This window comes from Triturus cristatus, chromosome 3_1, assembly GCF_964204655.1.
Source record: "Triturus cristatus chromosome 3_1, aTriCri1.1, whole genome shotgun sequence".
Lineage (NCBI taxonomy): Eukaryota > Metazoa > Chordata > Amphibia > Caudata > Salamandridae > Triturus > Triturus cristatus.
In genome coordinates this window covers 269,210,278-269,230,554 of record NC_140583.1, presented here as the reverse complement: position 1 = coordinate 269,230,554, position 20,277 = coordinate 269,210,278, and the positions used below count along the sequence as shown (strand labels likewise).

General features: G+C 46.5%; 1 protein-coding gene across 10 annotated transcripts in view; it reads right to left on the bottom strand.

Moving 5' to 3' along the window:
• The window catches only part of LINGO1 (leucine rich repeat and Ig domain containing 1), a 3,568,664-nt gene that overhangs the window by 973,745 nt on the left and 2,574,642 nt on the right, over window positions 1-20,277 (bottom strand). The window contains exon 1 of one of the 10 annotated variants that reach the window (XM_085643864.1): window positions 7,703-7,769. The exons of the other annotated variants lie outside the window; for them this stretch is intronic. The gene's annotated coding sequence lies outside the window, so the exon portion shown is untranslated. Of the gene's footprint in view, window positions 1-7,702; window positions 7,770-20,277 lie in introns of those variants that run through there. 10 annotated transcript variants of the gene reach the window in all.

Below are 20,277 nucleotides of genomic sequence, written 5' to 3'. Positions count from 1 at the left end.
GGCATAGAGTGCACTGGCGTGAAGTGGAGTGGTACAGAGTAGAGTGCTTTGGCAGAGAGTGCAGTGGCATATAGTGTAGTGTTGCAGAGTATAGTGGCATAGAGTGGAGTGATACAGAGAGGAGTGGTGAAGAGTGCAGTGGAGCACAGTAGAGCAGTGTGGGGTACAGTGCATTGGCATAGAATAGAGTGGTGTAGAGTAGAGAGGCGTAGAGTAGAGAGGCGTAGAGTGAAGTGGCGTAGAGTGGAGTGGCACAGAGTAGAGTGCAGTGAAGTGGAGTGATGTGGTGTGGTGCACAGTAGAGTGGAGTGGTGCAGACTGAAATATGTGTGGTGTGTTTGCCTACTGCCATTACAGACAACACATCTTCTATTGAACTGACCATTACAATTGCACAGACATCCAGTTTTACTGATAAATGTATGAGGCACACTAACGATAATGTGTTGAAATATCATCACCTAATGTACTGATTTGTTTTGATCGTATTAACATACTTTTTCCCACCGCTTTACAGATTTACCTTAAAACATGCTTTATTTGTGATCTAAAATATCTTCACAGTTCATTTACAGACATTGTTGTGAGCTAGAGAAAAAGAGAACTGTACATCCTTCCCCAATAGCCAGCATGATTGTCATATAAATCCTCTCACTTTGAGGCAGAGACAGAGACAGAAAAGTAAACACCAATGTCCCTGAAAGACAGAGCCTGACAATGGACCTCTGTCTTTGAATGCACAGCAAATACGACAACATATGATCAAGATATTTTATAGGCCTTGTTAGACTTGGCTTTTCTTGGCTTGGTAACTCCTGACTTTTTGCCTCTACCTCCTCTATTTTTGATGCTGTGATGGATTTTGTGTTGCTGGCTTAGATGCTTTGAAGCAAGAGACACACAATTGATGCTTTGGGCACTTTGTCACTGCTGGTCAGTGTCAAAGTGCAAGTGCTCCTTGTATAAAGTGGTATGGTAATTGGTTGTCCATAATTGGTACGTTTGCCTTGCTAGTAAAGTCCCTAGTAAAGTGCACTATGTGTGCCAGTGCTGGTAATGCAAATGCTACTAGTGGGCCTGCAGCACTAATTGTGCCACCCACATAAGTAGCCCTAAAAAGAGATCTTAGGCCTTCCACTGCAGTGCCTGCAGTTTGTTAACCCCCTTGTTGTCCTGACAAGTGCACCCACTTGCCAGGCCTTACCCTTCCCTTTTAATGCACATCAGACACCCTTATAGTAGGCCCAAGGTAACCCCCTGGGCAGGGAGCAGTGTATGTGAAAGGTAGGACATGTACTGAGGTGTGTACCATGTCCTGACAGTGAAATACTGCCAAATTCGTTTTTCAATGTTGCAAGGCCATCTTGCCCATAGGACAGAATGGGGAATGCTGTGTCCCATGTTTCCAGCATATCTTCCCATAGACATAAGATGGAGAGATGGTGCCTGAATTCAGAATATAATAACATCTTTCTATGAAGATGGTTTTTAAATTGTGTGTCTAGAAACCACACTTTTAGAAGTGGCTATTTTCTTGTCCTGACCATCCTGTGTGCCTCTGCCTGGTTGTGTATTGACTGTCTGGGTTTGGATGTGACAGGGTCTGGGGAGTGTCCTGACACCAGGTAGGAGTAGGTGAGAAAGCACAGGCTGGCCTGCATTTGGTGTGGGGGGAGGAGTAGCTCCTATGAAGCGAAGAGGACTGTGCTGCTGCCACAAAAGAATGACTCCACCGCCTTCGGAGTGTCTGGGGCCAGTCCCTCACTATCAAAGTAAGAAGGTGTGCACTGGCAGGAAGGCACCCAGAACTGGTTTGGACCGGGCCCCCTGAACACAAAGACTTCAAAGGCATTTAGGGGTATAAATGTAAGAGCTTAACACCTTAACTCAAGACTGAAATCCCAACTAAAAAAAGGATTGAAACTACTTTGCAATCAAGGGTAACCTCTGCCAAAGGAGAACAGCTGAAGAGACAGAAGAGAAGGACTGCCCATGCTGTGTGTTCTGGGGCTGGCCTGCAGTTTGCTGATTTGACTAAGGAGAGGGCAAAGGATTTTGCTGTATGCTGTGTCCCCCTGCTTGAGAGGACTTTGCTGTGTGCTGTGTCCTGAAGTAACTTGTCTCCAAGGGCCCGAGGAGGGCTGGTCCCCTGTTGTGGAAACTCAGGAACATCAAAGTTTCCAACCATGTCTCCGCGACGCTTGTTGCGTGTGCTTTTGCAGGCCTGAGACTGCTGTGTGGTCCATAGTGCTGTTTACGAGGTGCCCCGTGACCGCATTGCCCCGCAGCATGAAACTAACTTCGTCCACGCTGCTGCATTGCTGTGGCTTGAGCCGTCATCGTAACTGAGGCTGTGAGTGAGGATCGCCGCACACGGCCCGAGCTGCAAAGTGCTAAAGGATTTCTTGAAGCTAAGGAAGCTGCAAGGTGAAAGGGATCGTGATCGTTGTTCGCCGAGAGGAATCTGCCCAAGAACGTCAACGAGAGAGAAGGCAGCGCTGTAACACGTCCGGCTACAACATCGCCTAGCAATGGAGCTGCAACATTGTTGGGGCTGCCCAGCAGGACGTCCAACGAGTGGGGAGAGAGAGCGAGGCAGCGCACCCCCCCAGGTAAGGGTTGGACTCCGGTCGGGAGCCGCAAGCTTGTGTGGCCTGGGGGGGGCGAGCAGGAGGAGTACTGGAGTGCTCCGATCTCTCTTCCGCTGCACCGCATTAGATGCGCTGAATCCCCGAGCGGCCCGTACCTGCTCAGTAGTACCAAGGACGCCTCTTTAAGCTTACGACCGTTGTCTCTGCTGTTGGGGGCTAGTGGTGCCCAAGTTGACCACGCAGATTGGCTTATAGCATTATTCACTGCATTACAAACTGCCTGATTCTTGCATTACGAACTGCATTATTCTTGCATTACGAACTGCCTGAGTCTTGCATTACGAACTGCCTTATTCTTGCATTACGAACCGCATTATTCTTGCATTACGAACTGCCTGATTCTTGCATTATGAACTGCCTTATTCTTGCATTACGAACCGCATTATTCCTTGCATTATAAACTGCTTGATTCTTGCATCATGAACTGCTTGATTCTTGCATTACAAACCGCATTATTCTTGCATTACGAACTGCATTATTCCTGCGTTACGAACTGCATTAGTACTTGCATTAAGGACTGTCTTATTACTACATTACGAACTGTATAGCATTGCATTAGGACTGCATTAGATCATGGTGAATTGCTCAATAATACCGCAAAAACCTACAAGTGATTGTTGGCCTAATAACAGGCAAAGTGAAATATTACGAATACAAATATGTTGGATTTCTATCGTTTGGTCTCATCGTATTCCTTTTGATAAAGATACCGCTATTTTTATAAAACCAGTGCGGTGTCCATTTGTGGTGTTATCACTGTGTTACTGGGAGTGTGGTTGCAAATACTTTACACATTGCCTTGGAGATAAGCCTGGCTGCTCGTGCCAAGCTACCGGGGGTGAGCAGGGGTTATGTGAGAGTGTATCCCTCCTTTCCCTGACTAGAAGCAAGGGTCCCTATTTGTACTAAGGTACCTACCTCAGCCAACTAGAGACCCCCAGTTCTAACATTGATGGTCAGCGGTTGTGATTTGAACTTGTATTTGCAATTGACTTACAGTGATTGGTGTACATCACTAGTTTTAGCTCAGACCACGACGCAACCACATATTGTGTTTTTTAATTTTTGATTCTATTTTTGTGCGACGTTTAAGCCACACATCATGTCTCAAAGGAGTCAAGTAGCCAGTGAGGCTGCAGAATTGGAATTGGACATTGAGGCACTGCTTACCTACAAAGTTGATCAATTGAGGCAATTCTGCAGAACTTTGGGATGTCCCTTGAAAAGTAGCGCCAAGAAGGAGGAGCTGCAAACGGCCTTGATGGCCTGGTGGGAAGCCAAAGAGGCTCAGGAGACAGGGGATGCTGAGGTGGATGAGGATGACCCGGGGAATGGATATGGTCCACGGGATTTGCCGGTGGGAGGACCAGCCTCAGGGGCTGGCAGTAACCATTCAGGGAGGAGCTTTTCCCCGGAGAAGTTGGAGGAAAACCAAAGGGTCAGAGAGCATGAGTTGGAGGTTTTAAAACTTAAGGCTGAAGCAGAGGCGAAAAAGCTGCTTATTGAAAGTGAAAAGTGAGCAGTAGAGAGCAAGAACGCTCTCGCCTTGGAGGAGAAAAAGATTCTCTTAGCTCATGTGTTAAGCATGAGGGAACTGGTCTCTAGCAGAAGGTGTGGGAGGACAAGGGTAACCACAAGGAGTTCTCTAAAGAGCCCCAAAGTAGTTCCCAGGTAAGGAAGTCCCATTGCCCCAAGGTTAAGAGGTCCTGGCCCCCTAAGGGCACCACCGAGGTCCTCATACTTGTTATTTCTGTAAAGAGGTGGGTCACATTGCCCCTAAATGCCCCAAGAAACCACCTGTACCCACTGGTGCTCCAGCACGGGGTTTAGTGAGTGCAGCGTTGGGGGAGGAATTGAGTCCTTGGAATGGGGAGGAGCAAGCAATTATGACCCTGGTCTCATTAGGAGATCGAGAGATGGTCCAAGAAGCCTCTCTGCCTGAGAACACTAACTAGTACAGGCAGTGGGTGACCATCAACGGAAGGAGGGTGGAGGCTCTGAGAGACACAGGAGCCAGTGTGACATCTGTCAGGTGTCAGTGGGTGTCTGAGGAGCAGGTAATTCCCAATGTACTTCACCCTGTAGTTGCAGCAGACAACTCCATGCACCTCTGCAAGGTGGCACTAGTTCCCTTTGAGTGGATGGGGTCTCAGGTTCCTTGAAGGTCGTTGTAAGTCCGTCCATGCCTGTAGACTGTCTGCTGGGGAATGACCTGGAGAGATCCCCCTGGAAGGAGGTGGAACGCTAGGCGCATTTGGAGATGGTGGGTCTGCCTGAGTGGGCTTGTGTGACCACTCGGTCTATGGCAGCCAGTAAGGGTGTTCAAGAGGACCTGGATCCTGAAACAGTGGACCAGGTGCCTGCCTTGAAGAGAGGAGGCAAGGAGCGGGGTAAACCGGCACCCAAAGTTCCTACGGTCCAGGAGGAGGCAAACCTTAAGGGGGATGCCCTGGAGCCTACGGGGGAGCAAGTAGCTGAATGGGGGGACCTCCCTGAGCTGACCCAATGGCAGCAGGAGTAGAGCTCTCCAGGGAGAAATTCTGTGAGGAGCAGAAAAGGTGCTCTTCTCTTGTAGGTTTGCGGCAACAGGCAGCAAACCAGGCAGCAGGTGATCAGTCCGGGTCACATTTGATTTACTGGGAGAATGATCTCCTATATAGCGAGCCTAAGGTTGCTGAACCTGGGTCAGCCCGTGTGCTGGTGGTACCCCAGCGCTTCAGAACCTTCCTCCTGGGGTTGGCTCATGATGTACCTTTAGCAGGACAGTTGGGGCAGGACATGACCTTTGAGAGGCTTGTCACCCACTTTTACTGGCCTCAAATGCACAAGAGTTCTAATAGTCATTGCAGGACCTGTCATACTTCCAGGCAAGTGGTAAGAGTGGGAGGAAGCGCAAGGCTCCTCTCCAACCTTTCCCTGTAGTCAGCACCCCCTTTGAGAGGGTGGGCATTGACATTGTGGGGCCTCTGGATCCCAAGACAGCCATGGGCAACATGTTCATCCTGGTCTTTGTGGACCATGCCACCCGGTACCCGGAAGCCATCCCTCTCCGGACGGTGACAGCCCCCGTGGTGGGCCGTGCACTGATGGGGATTTTCTCCCGCGTGGGGTTCCCCAGAGAGGTGGTGTCCAACCGTGGTAATAATTTCATATCTAGGTATATGAAATCTCTGTGGAAGGAGTGCGGTGTAACCTGTATGTTCACCACAACTTACCACCGCCAAAGGAACGGGCTGGTTGAGAGATTTAACCGGACCCTGAAGGGCATGATTATGGGTCTTGAGGAACCCAGGGGGTGTGAGTGGGACGTCCTCTTACAATGCCTGCTGTTTGCTTACAGAGAGGTGCCTCAGAAGTTCTTAGGGTCAGCCCCTTTGAGCTTCTGTACCCTGTAAGATGACCATTGAGTTTGGTGAAGGAAGGCTGGGAGAAGTTGCCTAGTAAACCCTCCCATAATGTATATAGCTACATGCTGGCCTTCAGGAACCAAACTAGGCGTATTTCAGGCAACTCGCTCAGGTGAATCTGGAAGCCAGCCAGGAAGAAATGAAACGGTGGTACGACCAGAATGCCACTGTGGTCGAGTTTCAACCTGGGCAAAAAGTGTGGGTGATGGCACCTGTGGAGCCCTGCGTGCTCCAGGATAAGTGGACAGCGCCTTTTGAGGTGGTGGAGCACAGGAGTGAAGTGACCTACCTGGTTGACTTTCAGTCTCCTAGGAACCCTCTGAGAGTCCTCCATGTGAACCGCCTCAAACCCCACTCTGAGAGGTCTGATGTGACCATGCTCTTGGCTACAGATAATGGGGCGGAAGAGGAGAGAGGGCCTCTTCCTGACCTCCAGGTACCTACCTCAGCCAACAAGAGACCCACAGTTCTAACAGGTCTGTTTATAGTATAGAAATCTAGTACTGGTAAATAGGGTTTGGGCAAGGGAAGGACTCAAGCTGAACAGCCTAAAAGAAAGAGATCCAGCAAACTGAAAGCAAACAAATGTGAGTTAGACACCACACGGCCAATGGTAAGCAATCAGCAGAATGCTGGAAAGCTTTCTGAAAGTCCCCAAAATGTCTTTAGCAAACCAGTCAGTTTCACTATCTGGTAGGCTTCTACCTAAAAAGGAGAAATTAATGTCTGGTACTTTATGCCAAGGCCATCAGATTTATGTGATTCTGCTGCCACATCGCTTGCTGCAAAATTGTAAATGTGCAACAGTTTCCACATAACATATTAACCACTCATAATTTTCAGATTTTAATTAAAAAGTTTTGCTTTAGGTAAATGTGATCAAAAGCTACTAATAACTCTGCCACGTGTGTTGCTGTGTAGCGACAGGCGTTTGCTAAGGTTAACTGCTCACATTTCATTTTCATATTGCTGTATTAGTGATTCAATTGATCCTAGTAAGGTGAGACCTTTGCCCAGGCAGTGTTAACATCTGTACACATGACAAAACATTGAAGTAACAATGCCACAAAATATTCTGGATTATGACTCATAGTTTTCCTTTTCTTGCGACATAATTTGGTCAACTTTACCATACATTGTGATCCTTAAACTGTTGAATACTTCTACTTGCCCGGCTAATGGCTGCACTACATCAGCCCTTCAACCTTGCTATGGTGAGTCATTTGCAAATATTCATTCTGTTTAACATGTTCCAGTCTGTATCCTGTTGTAAATAAACTGAAATTAACCTACCAGAGACCCTCAGTGGTATCCTTAAGGTGAAATAAAGTGAAAACATCAGCAGCCCACAGGTTCCTCAACTTGCCCTGACTGAATCATCATACATCAAGCTATTACTCAGTTTACACAGATTTTACTGTCTTGGGTTGCAGAAAAAAACCTACCCATCAGGTTGCACAGCTTTTCCAACCTCGGTTGTATGCCTCTATATCAAGGCTGTTAATATTGACATAGAATATTGTCATATCTAATACAACAGCATACCAGTACCTTGCAAGGGAAAAATTAAAATGATTAATTCCACTCATACTTACATTGCAAGGTAAGTTTGAATGGAATTCAAAATAGTAATTATATGCCTACCTTACAATGGAGTGGAAGGGTGGTTATCGTAGGTAGGATATGATATTTTTTTATGTGATGTACTGCATGCATATGTTGACAACTCCCGAACCTTGGATCATAGACTGCAAAAACATCACTCCAGCTACACAGCTCTTGAAGGCTAAGACTTTGTCTGGCTAGAATTAAAAAGAAGAAATGTGGGGACAGAGCATTCTCAACGGCGGCAAGCAGACTTTGGAACTCCCTCCCGCAAAGCTTGAGGATACCCCAAAGCTGCTGTCATTCAGGAAAGCACTTAAGACCTGGCTGTTCATGCTATAGTCTTTTCCCCTGAATTTCATAGGCTAAGATTGATTATCCGGACAGCTCACTACAGCGCCTTGATGCCCATGGGTAATTGTCAGGCTTTATAAATTACAGAATCAAATCAAATCAATCAGGGGTGAGCTAGTATGACAGGATGCATTATACAAGATATGCTGGTAAGGCTTTGGACAGTATGGCTGGCCACCTGGAGGTGGTGGACATGGCCAGAGACATTAAACAGACCCCCCAGAATATTGCAATTTGGAAAACAATTGCGAAGTCAGCACTTTTGAAAAATCCAGCTATTTTTACAAAAGTACCCGCAAAATATGTTTTTTAAAATAACCTTGGAGTTCACCCTCTCTACTGGCTCTGTGCTGCCGCTGAGCCAGTAAAGGGAGGGTTAGGAGCAGGCAGCAGAGGTGTTAACTTCCTCTGTCGCCTGCCTTTGAAATGCACAGAGATTCCTCCTGTGCGGTTAGCCTGCAGCCTACCTCACACATGTCCGTGTGCCCCCAGTGTGCCTTTCAATGGACTCTGCAGGCCGTTGAAAGGCTCTCCTGCCCCCCACCCTCCACCCTCCCCTGTACTCCTCTCCCTTGACCCCGCTCCGTCTCCTGATAACGCCTAACATCCCCCCATGTCTCGTCTTTTTTTGTTGAATTTTTTATATACCTTCAACCCTAGCTGCTGCCCCATCCCAGCCCCTGCTGCTTTGCACACACAGGTTGTCTAATGCCATAAAGAGATGGTTTCATGTTGTAATCTACTCTCTTTGGCATGAGACACCCTCTAGTTCTAGGCCCCGTGCTGCTGGAGACTCTGCAACGTTACATACTGTGACATAGCACAGTCTCTAGCAGTGACATAGCACAGGCCTTCAGTATTTTTGTGGCAGGAACATTTATGCCCACCTCAAAAATACCATGAATTTTGAGGTTCTGGGCCGCAGGTTTTAGCTTTTTTTGGCAGCAACATTTACCACCCAAAGCTGCAAAATCCTGGGGGGAGGGGTCTTATAAGAGGGATAGTTAGTTCTGCTTTTCCATAGATAGAGCTTTTTTGGTTTGATAATAACTTTGGCTCTGTTTGACAAAGTTTCAAGGTGATTCATCTAGTGGGGGCTGAGGAAAAAGGAGGTTTCAAAAACCAAAACTTCCCATGCATTTTTTGTAGACTTCTTTAGACAAGGCTAAAGCAATAACTGTTGAACGGAATTACACCAAATCTGGCAGGAAGATCTCGATCCGCAGATTGTCATTTTTGTAATTTGGTGTAAATCTATTCAGTAGGTTTTGAGATATGAAAGGTACCAAATATAGATATTTGGATGGTTGGGCTGGCGAGAGTCTCGAGTCTCACGAGTGTCTCGCAAGAGCGCAAACCAAGAAATGGAGCCCCGCGATTGGGTGAGTGGCCCATTTTTCCCCTGAGCCTTGACGCTCTTGTGGGAGTGAGAGGCTCCCGGGAGACTCACAAAAGTGAGATGCTTCTGTGATTGTCGCCAGAGTGAGTGCTCCGATTGGCTGGCTGTTGGAGTTTTAGAAATGAAATGGCCTCCATTACTGTTTATTGTGAAAAATTGCAGGTGTTATGGAAATTAAGTGATAAAAAGCTGTATAAGGGAGCAGCAGATTGGCATCCTGTACCCCTAGATTTTGATAGGAGGCATGTAAGGTATAAGTACTGTGTTAAAAGCATATCTCTATTTTTTTTTTTAATGTATTATCTTGTGGGACTCCTGTAGGAGCAGGATTGTGATTAGTAAAAAGGAGTAGCTGAGTTCCAAATACACTTCAGGAGGAATGAAAACTATGCACATTATTACTGAGAAGAGGTGTGCGAGATATAAGTACTGTGATGATTAGAATGTTAACTACTCACTACTAGGCACACCCCTGTCATGAGAGAGAGGTCTCAAATAAGAGGCCAGTCACTCCCCACACCCTACTGTGCATACCCATCATCTGAGAGGGAGGTCTCAAAGGAGAGGCCAGTTGCTCCCCACACACCCTACTAAGCACATCTGTCATCCTAGATAGACGTCTCAAAGCAGAGGCCAGTCCAACCACACACTCTACTACGCATACCCATAATCTGAGAGAGAGGTCTCAAAGGAGAGGCTATTCCATCCACACACCCTACTGTGCATACCCGTCATCTGCGAGGGAGGTCTCAAAGGAGAGGCCAGTTGCTCCCAACGCACCCAACTACGCACATCTGTCATCCTAGATAGACGTCTCAAAGCAGAGGCCAGTCCAACCACACACTCTACTACGCATACCCATAATCTGAGAGAGAGGTCTCAAAGGAGAGGCCAGTTGCTCCCCACACACCCTACTATGCACATCCGTCATCTAAAAGAGAGGTTTCAAAGCAGAGGCTAGTCCATCCACACACCCAACTAGGCACACCTGTCATTTGAGACAGAGGTCTCAAAGGAGAGGTCAGTCACTCCCTACTCACTACTACACACTCATGTCATCTGAGAGAGAGTACCCAAAAGAGAGGCTAGTCGCTCCTCATACACCCTACTATGCACACCCAACATCTGAGAGAGAGATGTTTTGCAGGAGAGGCCAGTCCAGCCATACACCCACGAGAAACACATGTCATCTGAGAGATCTGCAGCTGAACTCATTCTTAAAACCTTTGCAGATGGCATACTTTGCAGAGACTTTTTTGCCACCTGGCCTCATGTCAAGAGCTTGCCATTTCAAAGAGTCTTTGGCAGGCTGAGGTGCTGCAAGAGCACTGGGCTCCTCATCAGAATATGATGAAGACATTTTTCTATAGCAAAAAAAAGGCAAGCAGAGCAAGGCAAGATCTACCCACAGCAAATATCAATAGCCAGATAAACCAAAAGGATGGAGTCTACCTTTTGTAAATAAAGATAGCCATATGAAGCAATCACAACTCTTCCTTGGGATGTGCTTCCTCTTCCGGACCTCTCCTGAGAGTCTCCCTCTGCGCACTTACCTGTTCAATATTTTGTCCCTCGATAAGGTGCTCACGATATTTGACCCATCAATATTTTAGATTTGATCTCCTTACTACAATCCACATAGATCAAATAATATTTACACCTTATTCAACCTTAAAACACACTTTAAACACAATCCTTTGCACCATCACATGCACAACACAGCCCCACGCTATATAGATCTTCATTATGAGTGGCCTGTAATTTACTATTCGGTCAAAACAAAACTGACCGAATAGGGAATTATAATTTTTGTTATTACATTTATGTTTTGAAAATCTTACTGTCTAAACTGAAACCTTTTTATGGCTGATATTCCCATATCTCTGAGGTTCTGATACCTGCGTGGGAGCAGGAAGGCCAGTGAGGAGGACACACATCACGCAGACCAGGCCCAAGTTTGGCCAAGCATTTACAGCCTCAAGGATACAATCCTTCTAATCAGATTGACATATCTCCACCCTCTTTCCAATTCACATCAATCATCCTTATGAAATTAAGCTTGAACACACCAATATGCAAATAGGATGACAGTAAAGGTTGCCACGAAATGGTAGGACTTGAAGCTGAGCAATGGATCATCAGACATCCGAGCAGAATGAAACAAGTAGCAATGCCCATCACTACTCTCTGTTCACCTAATCTTCACACAGATACAGAATAGAATCCAGCCAGCCACTCTACAACTTACGTTTAAACAAGAAATGTGTGCACTGTAACCCGGCTTGCAGCAAACTAATTTACCTCACCTTTAAACAACACAAAACACGACTCAAAGGACACGAAATGTGAAGCAACAAAACCGTCGATCACCTAACCACTTTTTATACAGCAGTGGCTGGAGTAAGGCAATTGTGGTAGGGCAGTGCAGGGGAGGGCAACGTGGGGGGTAGGGCAGCTCGAAGGGGGCTGAAACAATTAAAGACAAAACTTACTTGCCAGTCTTTTGCTTGCCGTTCTTCTCCTCTGGGCACAGGCTACAGCTCCCAGCTTTCCCTGCAGCCAATCCCGAGGCTGCTCTCACCATGAGAGCAGTGTTGGGATTGCATGGAGCAGGCTTGCTTTGCGCTCCATCGGGAGTTGGGAGCCTGTGCCTGCTGATCTCCCCACCCAGCAACACAGCTTGGTTGGAGAGATGTCAGTGCGCATGACGGTTTGGACTTCCTAAGACGGCTGGCCAAACCGCCATGCACACTGACAGCAGGGCCCACCACTCATCCTCCCCCTGCTGCAGTGTTGTGGCCATGCCCCCAAGACTCAGCCACAGGATGGAAAATAAAATGATCTGCATTAAGATAATTGTATTTTTTCTTTCGGCTCTGCAGGCAGTGGGGCGACGCTCCTGTATTTATGTAGCGCAGCTTATCACCCTGTGGTGGTATCCAGGTGCTGGTATCACGCAGAGTATCAATAAACCACTCTAATTATGTTCATTGACGATCTCTGAACCGTAAAAGGCACCTGTAATCCGGAACAACTTCAGGACCGTAAAAAAGTGAGGATAGTCTAACATGCACTTTGCATGACATAGATAACAATAATCACAATACCTGTGCAGGTATGGCCTCGCACATTTATGTTTTTTAATGCAGGCCTGAAAAAGTCCTTATTCCCTGCTGATGTGGAGGCAGGCTACCCAAAGCACACCTCTAGTTTCAGCACTGAGAAGCATCCCTCATTATCAGGGCTACTGGAATTATGCAATTGTGTGGCTGCTGCGATTTTTGCATAATTATACATTAGCCACATAATCCATCCTCTGCTGTATAATGTGCAAATTTTAACAACAAAAATAGTTTGTAGCTCAAACGGTTCAAAGGTTACTAAAAATGCAGCAGCATGTGTTTCTGCATGGTGGAAGGCCCTTTGCAAATCTGGATTGGTCAACTTTCTGTTGGTTATTGCTAAATTTGGTTGTAAAATTGGTACTAATGGGGTGAAACCAATGCCCAGACAGTGTTTGCAAGTTTAAAAATGACAACTAAATGAAGTAATACTATTCCAAAATGTGCCGCATTGTGACGCATAATTTGCCTTTCCTTGCTGCATTATTTACTCATGCCTGTCGCATAATTTGACTCTCTCCTGCCGCATAATTCCAGTGACCATGCTCATTATACATAGATTTTACACTAGCTGCAGTATATATCAGAGTTACCTCCCAAGCTATAGGGAACAGTGTGTCGAGCATAATACGAGAGGTACCTTAATATTACCCAGTTCTCACACTGGCAGGCTCTAACCAGAGTTAGCAGACAAGTTACAAAGTTTATGCAGGTGTGGTTCTTCTACAGCAGAGCTAACCCTCGTATTACATTCCCACTGCATCCCAGGTTGTAGACTGAAAAGGTATCCTCGCTTTACAGAGCCCTTTCAGGCTTACCTCTGTACACAGCAGAGCTATATTTCAAGTTGAGAAGCTCATCTTGTTCCAGGTGCTTGCAGATGACGTCCTCCTCAGGGTACATGGCTCATCAGCACTAGGCATTAGGCCAGAGCGCCATGCATCAGGGTGCACAGCGTGTCCAGAACTAGGTCATAGACAGCAGACCCATCCTTAGGGTGTACAGCTCCCGCAGATCTATGCAGGTTGGGTAGTGGTCAGTCACATAAATAAATCGGTGCAGGTTCATCACTTAACGTACGGACTTCCTCCAGTTTGTCTTCTGGCAGGCTCCACTTAGCTCTGTGGTTTCAGAGCACTTCAAGGCTCAGATCTTTGGACAGCACCCCTCTTCTGTGGTTATAGAGCACTTCAAGGCTCAGATCTTTGCAGAGCACCCCTCTTCTGTGGTTACAGAGCACTTCAAGGCTCAGATCTTTGGAGAGCACCCCTCTTCTGTGGTTACAGAGCACTTCAAGGCTCAGATCTTTGGACAGCACCCCTCTTCTGTGGTTACAGAGCACTTCAAGGCTCAGATCTTTAGAGAGCACCCCATCTTCTGTGGTTACAGAGCACTTCAAGGCCCAGATCTTTGCAGAGCACCCCTCTTCTGTGGTTACAGAGCACTTCAAGGCTCAGACCTTTGCAGAGCACCCCTCTTCTGTGGTTACAGAGCACTTCAAGGCTCAGATCTTTGCAGAGCACCCCTCTTCTGTGGTTACAGAGCACTTCAAGGCTCAGATCTTTGCACAGCAACCCTCTTCTGTGGTTACAGAGCACTTCAAAGCTCAGATCTTTGGACAGCACCCCTCTTCTGTGGTTACAGAGCACTTAAAGGCTCAGATCTTTGGACAGCACCCCTCTTCTGTGGTTACAGGGCACTTCAAGGCTCAGATCTTTGGACAGCACCTCTCTTCTGTGGTTACAGAGCACTTCAAGGCTCAGATCCTTGGACAGCACTTCTCTTCTGCAACCAGGCTGCAGACAGCGGGCGTTACCCTGCGGTGCACTGCTCTAGCGGACACAGGCTACCATCCCTCGGGCTGCTGGGCTAACCCCTAGGCTGCAGAGCTATCATTCAGCATGCACAGCTCTTCCAGAACCTAGCTACTGACTTCAGAGCTATCATTCGAGTTATACAGCCACTCGGGCTGCGAAGGTGAAAGCAGAGCTATCCAGTCAGTTGCACGGCTCTACTTGGCTCAGGCTGAAGACAGCAGAGCTATCCCCCGTGCAACATTGCTCAGATTTGCCCCTGTTGCCCTTGTTTATACAGCTCCTCCACGGCACAGGCTGTAGACAGCCGTTGAACCATTCCACACAGCTCTTCCTTGCTCCAGCTAACAGTGAAGCTGCTCCATACACCGCCTGGCACATGATGCCCAGCAAGAGAGGATCCCTGTCTCTGCACCTGCATCAGTGCACCAGTGCATAAGCTAGCTGCTGAGCATCCTTGTCGCCATCCCTCTGCACCCCCCCTCCCCACCCTCCTCTTTCTGTACCCTTCCCCCGAGTGAAGCTCGGCGTCTTCTCCCTTTTTTATTGTGCGCAAACAAAGTGGAAAATGAATTCCTTTAGATAGCAAATGAGTTTAATAGAACTGGTGATGGAGTTGGCCTGTGAGGGGAATGTTAATCCAGGGGCTGATGTGGGCTGACTCCCAAGCAGGTCACCTCAGAGCCGGGGAAGAGGTCAGGCGCCCTGGCGGAGGGATTTCTGTCCCTCGCCTGCAGGTTCTTCAGATACTAGGGACAGCCGGACGCAGGATGACAATAAGAGAAAGACAGCGTTGCAGCGTATCCCAAGTGGTCCTAAACGCAGCTTTTTGTGGATTTGTTGAGGGTGTAGATTATAAATCTTTTGTAGGGTGGCGGTGGCTGAGGTTCCTGTCTGCTCTGGTTAACCCTGAGCCTCTCCTGTCTGGGCTACATCCGCTTAACCATATTCACCAGTCGCAGAATGTCCTTCCCTTCATCAAGATGGTTTAGGGCTTTCACTGCTCACAGGTCCTGGTGCCTGGATCCTGTTGTGCCTGAGAACTCACTACCCACGGACAACAAGGCTGCTGTGCCCCTGGGTATGAAGCCGCAGCTCTGTGGTCACCAACGTAGATGCCATTTTGAATTTTCTTCACAGGCTCAAGGCTGGTTCTGGGGTGTTAATGTGACTCAGGAGTGAGGCCACCACCACTCTTTCAGGTGGGCCCAGGACCATTAAACCCTGCCTGGACAAAAAGGTAGGCGGTGAGTGGAGCTCACAGAGATAACATCTCCACATATCCCCTCAGCTATGCTTATCGCTCTGAGACGATTCGTCACATGGTGAAAGCTAATTAAATGACTATAGAATAATAAGGTGGGTTGGTGCTTTTGAGACATGTGGGAGCTTGAGTCAGGGAGATGTTGGCCTCCTATTCTATTGGCATTATTGACATGCCCAGGGTAGAATGTAGGAATGTGACATAGATGAACTTGGTTTACTCCTTGTCCACTGCCAGCTCCTAATGTCATCAATTACATCAACAGGTGTATGCGAACTTAGATTCATAACCACCTGAACTGTTCACAGGCCATATTGCTAAAACTCTCACTGAATTACTTTACCACAATTGTGGCCCAAATTTGTGGCTATCACTGCAGCTGCTGCCAATAGATGATGGTTATTTAATCCATGTAATTTTGGACACTATTCTTCCTCTGTCTGAAGGCCAAAGCTTGCCCTACCTGCCTGCCATCTTTTGGGTTACTTGTAACTCATGCAATTTCCTGTTTTCCTTACGCTTGGGCTGACCACCTAATTTTCACCTCCTTTGGAGTTGGCTTGAGTAGAGATGTTTTGGGAACTATGAAACTAAATTTCTGCCGTGTCCGCATAACTATTACATATGTACGCAAGGAAAAGAAAACAAACACACATACATACTTGCTCAGCTCTAATAAGACAGATAAATGGAATACACTGAGCCAAAATACAGTGGAAGAAACTGCCAATCATTCGTAGTCACAGCAACCGATCAGCATCTGACCCTCAAAGCCACACCTGATCGCTTGCATAGCCTAGCTGCAACATTTCTTAATGGTAAAACTCCAAAGTAAAGAGATAACATTTTCTTCATGAGATTAAAATGATTTGTTTCTGGCATTCCAAGGCCTTTACAGTAGCCCTGAACCCGAGTTATAGGCCCGAGTTGCAGGCGAGGACCAATAAGAAGCAACTTGTATAGCCCGAGGGAGGAGTATAAGATTACAAGACCATTCCACCCACTGAGGCTAGAATGTTCTAAAATAAAAAAACACAGGAGAAACACAAAGCCAAACATTGGAATGTTGGAGCAGAAAGCTTACACCAATCATTATCAGTTTATCATTCAGAAAGGCGAAACATTGTGGAAATGCAAAATACATTTGCAAGTCTGCGTGAGAACTGAAAGGAAAGGTATACCTCTCCACCAAAACTCACACGCAATGTAGATCAGAGACTGGTTAAAGCAGGGTTTCCCAGCACAAGTTTTGCTATGTAACTATATTGAAAAAATATTGAAATAAAAATATCCCTTCTTCTCAGTCGCTGTATGCTCTCAAGATATGAAGTTCTAAAGGTTGTCTGCCGAAATAGGCTTACATCTTCTAATGTATGTGTTCTTTGTATATACATTTATTTAATGCATGAATCTTTTTGCCTTCTATTACCGTCAGTGCTTTCTTGTCTCTGTGTTTTGTATTTAGTCTACTATGTCACTTTATACACATTCTGCTGTAGACATAGCCTGCTTGCAAGCAGGGCTCAAAGTCACCTTCCGATCATTTTTTAAAGCAAAACAATGCAATAAACACGTTGTTAAATTAATATTCTAAATGCCACTACAACCAGGCCATCTGGTGCCCATCGAATGCCTCATTTTCTCCCTTGTATATAAATATTTAAATTCTCGTGCTTCTATTTAAAGGATGCAAGGGTTCTGCAATTCTCGATGTGTTTAGACCCCGTCGCAGCGTCCTCCCATTTGACCTTGATGTTTCGATATTAGGGGAAGACTGACAGAGTTGATACAACCTCATGGCACCTTCTGAGTATTCCCCTCCCTAGGCATCCCTGCATCCGCCTTGCTCTACTCAACACTAGGGTAGGAAAATAAGTTGATCAAAGTCGAAAGGTATGCAAATCCAGGTTATGGATGGCCAAAACAACCCACGAAACACAAAACGTGCAAAATCTACCAGCAGAAGAATGGTGTGTGTGTGAAACAGATTCATTGAGGGTTTCATGAATCTATCCTGCCTTGCACCAATGCAGAGGAATGTCAGCTTTCACTGTATTGGGATTGGTTTGGGAAGGTTTTGTTGTTTCCACAAAATTTCAAAACATGCATGAAATTTTGTACTTCGTGGCTTCTTCTGGGTGTTTTTTCCCCTCAATTTAGCTAATCCATGGCATTTGCGCCATTCTCAACATGAATGTTATGATTTCTCCTATTTCTGTTAAATACTTGCCCTGGCAAACAGCACAGCATGGGCAATTTTGGCCATATTGATTGGCCAGTGCAAAAGATAATCAGAAGGCCTGTAACAACAGGAATTTCGGGGCAGGGGTGTTTCCACCTAGGGCGCAGGGCTAACAGCAGTGATGTGCAATGGGCCTCCCCTCACATTCAGCTCATAGAGCAACTTTGCCTGACTAGTACCAATGATCTTGGAGCATAGTTGAGCCAAGCCCAGGTTATCAGATCAGATAAATCCCAAATTAAACAACAGTTTATTTACTTTTAAGGCGTCACCCCCAAAGGATGGTGCTCACAACGGTTTCTGTGCCTATTGAGAGCATGCCTTACCTCTCGCTGCGCGTTTCCCAAGCCCCCACCTTGTAGACATCTCATATGGCTTTCCTCAATCACGCGTTCACGCCTCATTTTTCGCGCTGGCGTTTGGGACATTAACCTACGACATTAGCTACTCTAGACCATGATGGCGTGTCTTTTGATAGCCACAGTGCTTTAGTCTCGCCTGTAATGTACAGAGCGCTATGCTTCATTATTTGAGACTACACTGCCGCTGCAGTGACCAAGCAGATCAACACAAAGGGGGCCTATGGGAAGAGGAGAAAGGCGGGGGTGGAAGTGCACAGTGGGGCTGTGCAGCCAGTATGCATAATGCATGAGCTCGCGTCTTATTACTTGGCGTGCTTGAGCACCCGCCTCATTTAATAAATAATAATCCCTTATTAAGAAATGGCACCTTATTACAAAGTGTAACGGGGGCGCGTTATGGGAAAGAATGGCGCCTATTAGGGGAGAGATGGATCCCTTGACAGCTGCCTTCGCTCGCGGACCAAGCGGCACGCGGCTGTTATGAGGGCACCATTTCAGCTCATCCCCTCCCAATCAGTGGCCTTCGTTGTCCTCCTCATAGGTCCCTCTTGCGCACTCCGTCATGTATCATTGCAACTCATACTTGTGAGTTCTGTGTCCCTCCCCCGATGGCTCACAAGGTCACCCTCCAATCATTTAGCCAATAATTCTCTTTGTTTCATTCATATTCAAGGCCTCCTGCCGTAGTAAACAATCTGCGGCAGTAACTCTGCCCATACATGATCCGCACCTCGAGTGCCAGTATTATTGCTGTTGTTCATCATTTAGAAAGTGCTTTCCATCTTCCTACAGATACACTGTTCATTCCAGTAAAGGGCGGTGTTGTAAGCCTGCTCACGACCTTCCAAGAGGCGTGACCTATGTAATCAAGGGTGTGGCCTGAAAACGGTGAGGACTAATACATATGACAAGAAGTCAGTGCTTAACACACCATGCCACCTGACCAATGTCAGGGTGACTCTTCTCATGGGAGTCTTCTCAAATTGCATCAAGATATATCACACAATAACAAACACGTGCCTCAAACAAGCCAGAGCGTTTAACTTTACCAATGATTGTTAGAAGTATCAACTAAATGAATAACAATGATAGTGCTGTGAATCATTTCAATTCTGCCAGTGAGACTGAATTAAACATTCCTAGGGTCTGGGGAAGAGGTAGTGGTCTTCAGAGTATTGCACTCACTCCCATTCCCCCTTTCACACCCCTTTCTTCTGTGATCTCTCCCTCTGTTAGACACTTATGTCCCTTTTTTCCCCATATCTTATGGAAATTCTCCTTCTGTAGTTCTCACACGTCGTCTCTTTCTCTTCTTCGCTGTCTTTTTACTCTGCATGCACGACCTTTTGTCATTACCTTTCACTACACCCTTTTTCTCTCTCACACATACACACGCATTCACAAAACAGTTGTATCTACCGCCTTCACAAATGTTCACTTACAATGGTAATCACATCTAGCGCATACTGACATTAGCTCTCTGTGCTCTGCAAAGAGGCCAAGGATTGGCTAAGCTTACATTCTGAACACCTGTATGACCCTCTGACAGACACAGTAAGAAGCTCACACTGTCGCCAGGCTCAATGCCAGAGCTCTCATTGTACCCCAAGAACACCCATCCATACCCTGTACCACCCAGACACATAGGGGGGACTCAGTTCACAGTACACACTATACAGGAGTCATATGTTGCATGAAAAATAAAAATACCACAACACATCTGGAAAAAGCAAATTTTCTTATGGAATACAAGATGAAGTAAAATAAGATATCCGAACAGACTGCATCACTGACATGGCTTACCTAGAGAGTTTTTACCATCATTGTTAAGAAATGGATCATTGCCGGAAAAGCTAATGGCATGAATATAGTGCTCAGCAAGGAGGGCTCATTTGAGGTTAGTTTTTAATTACTGCCAACTGAGATATGGCAGGACTCTGGGTATGTGCACAGGATATATGGTGCATGGGGTTTCATGGACCACAAATCGGAGGAAAGATTCAAATGATAGCCACAGAGGTGTGGAGAGTAAACTGGTTTATAATAGAGATTGCCAG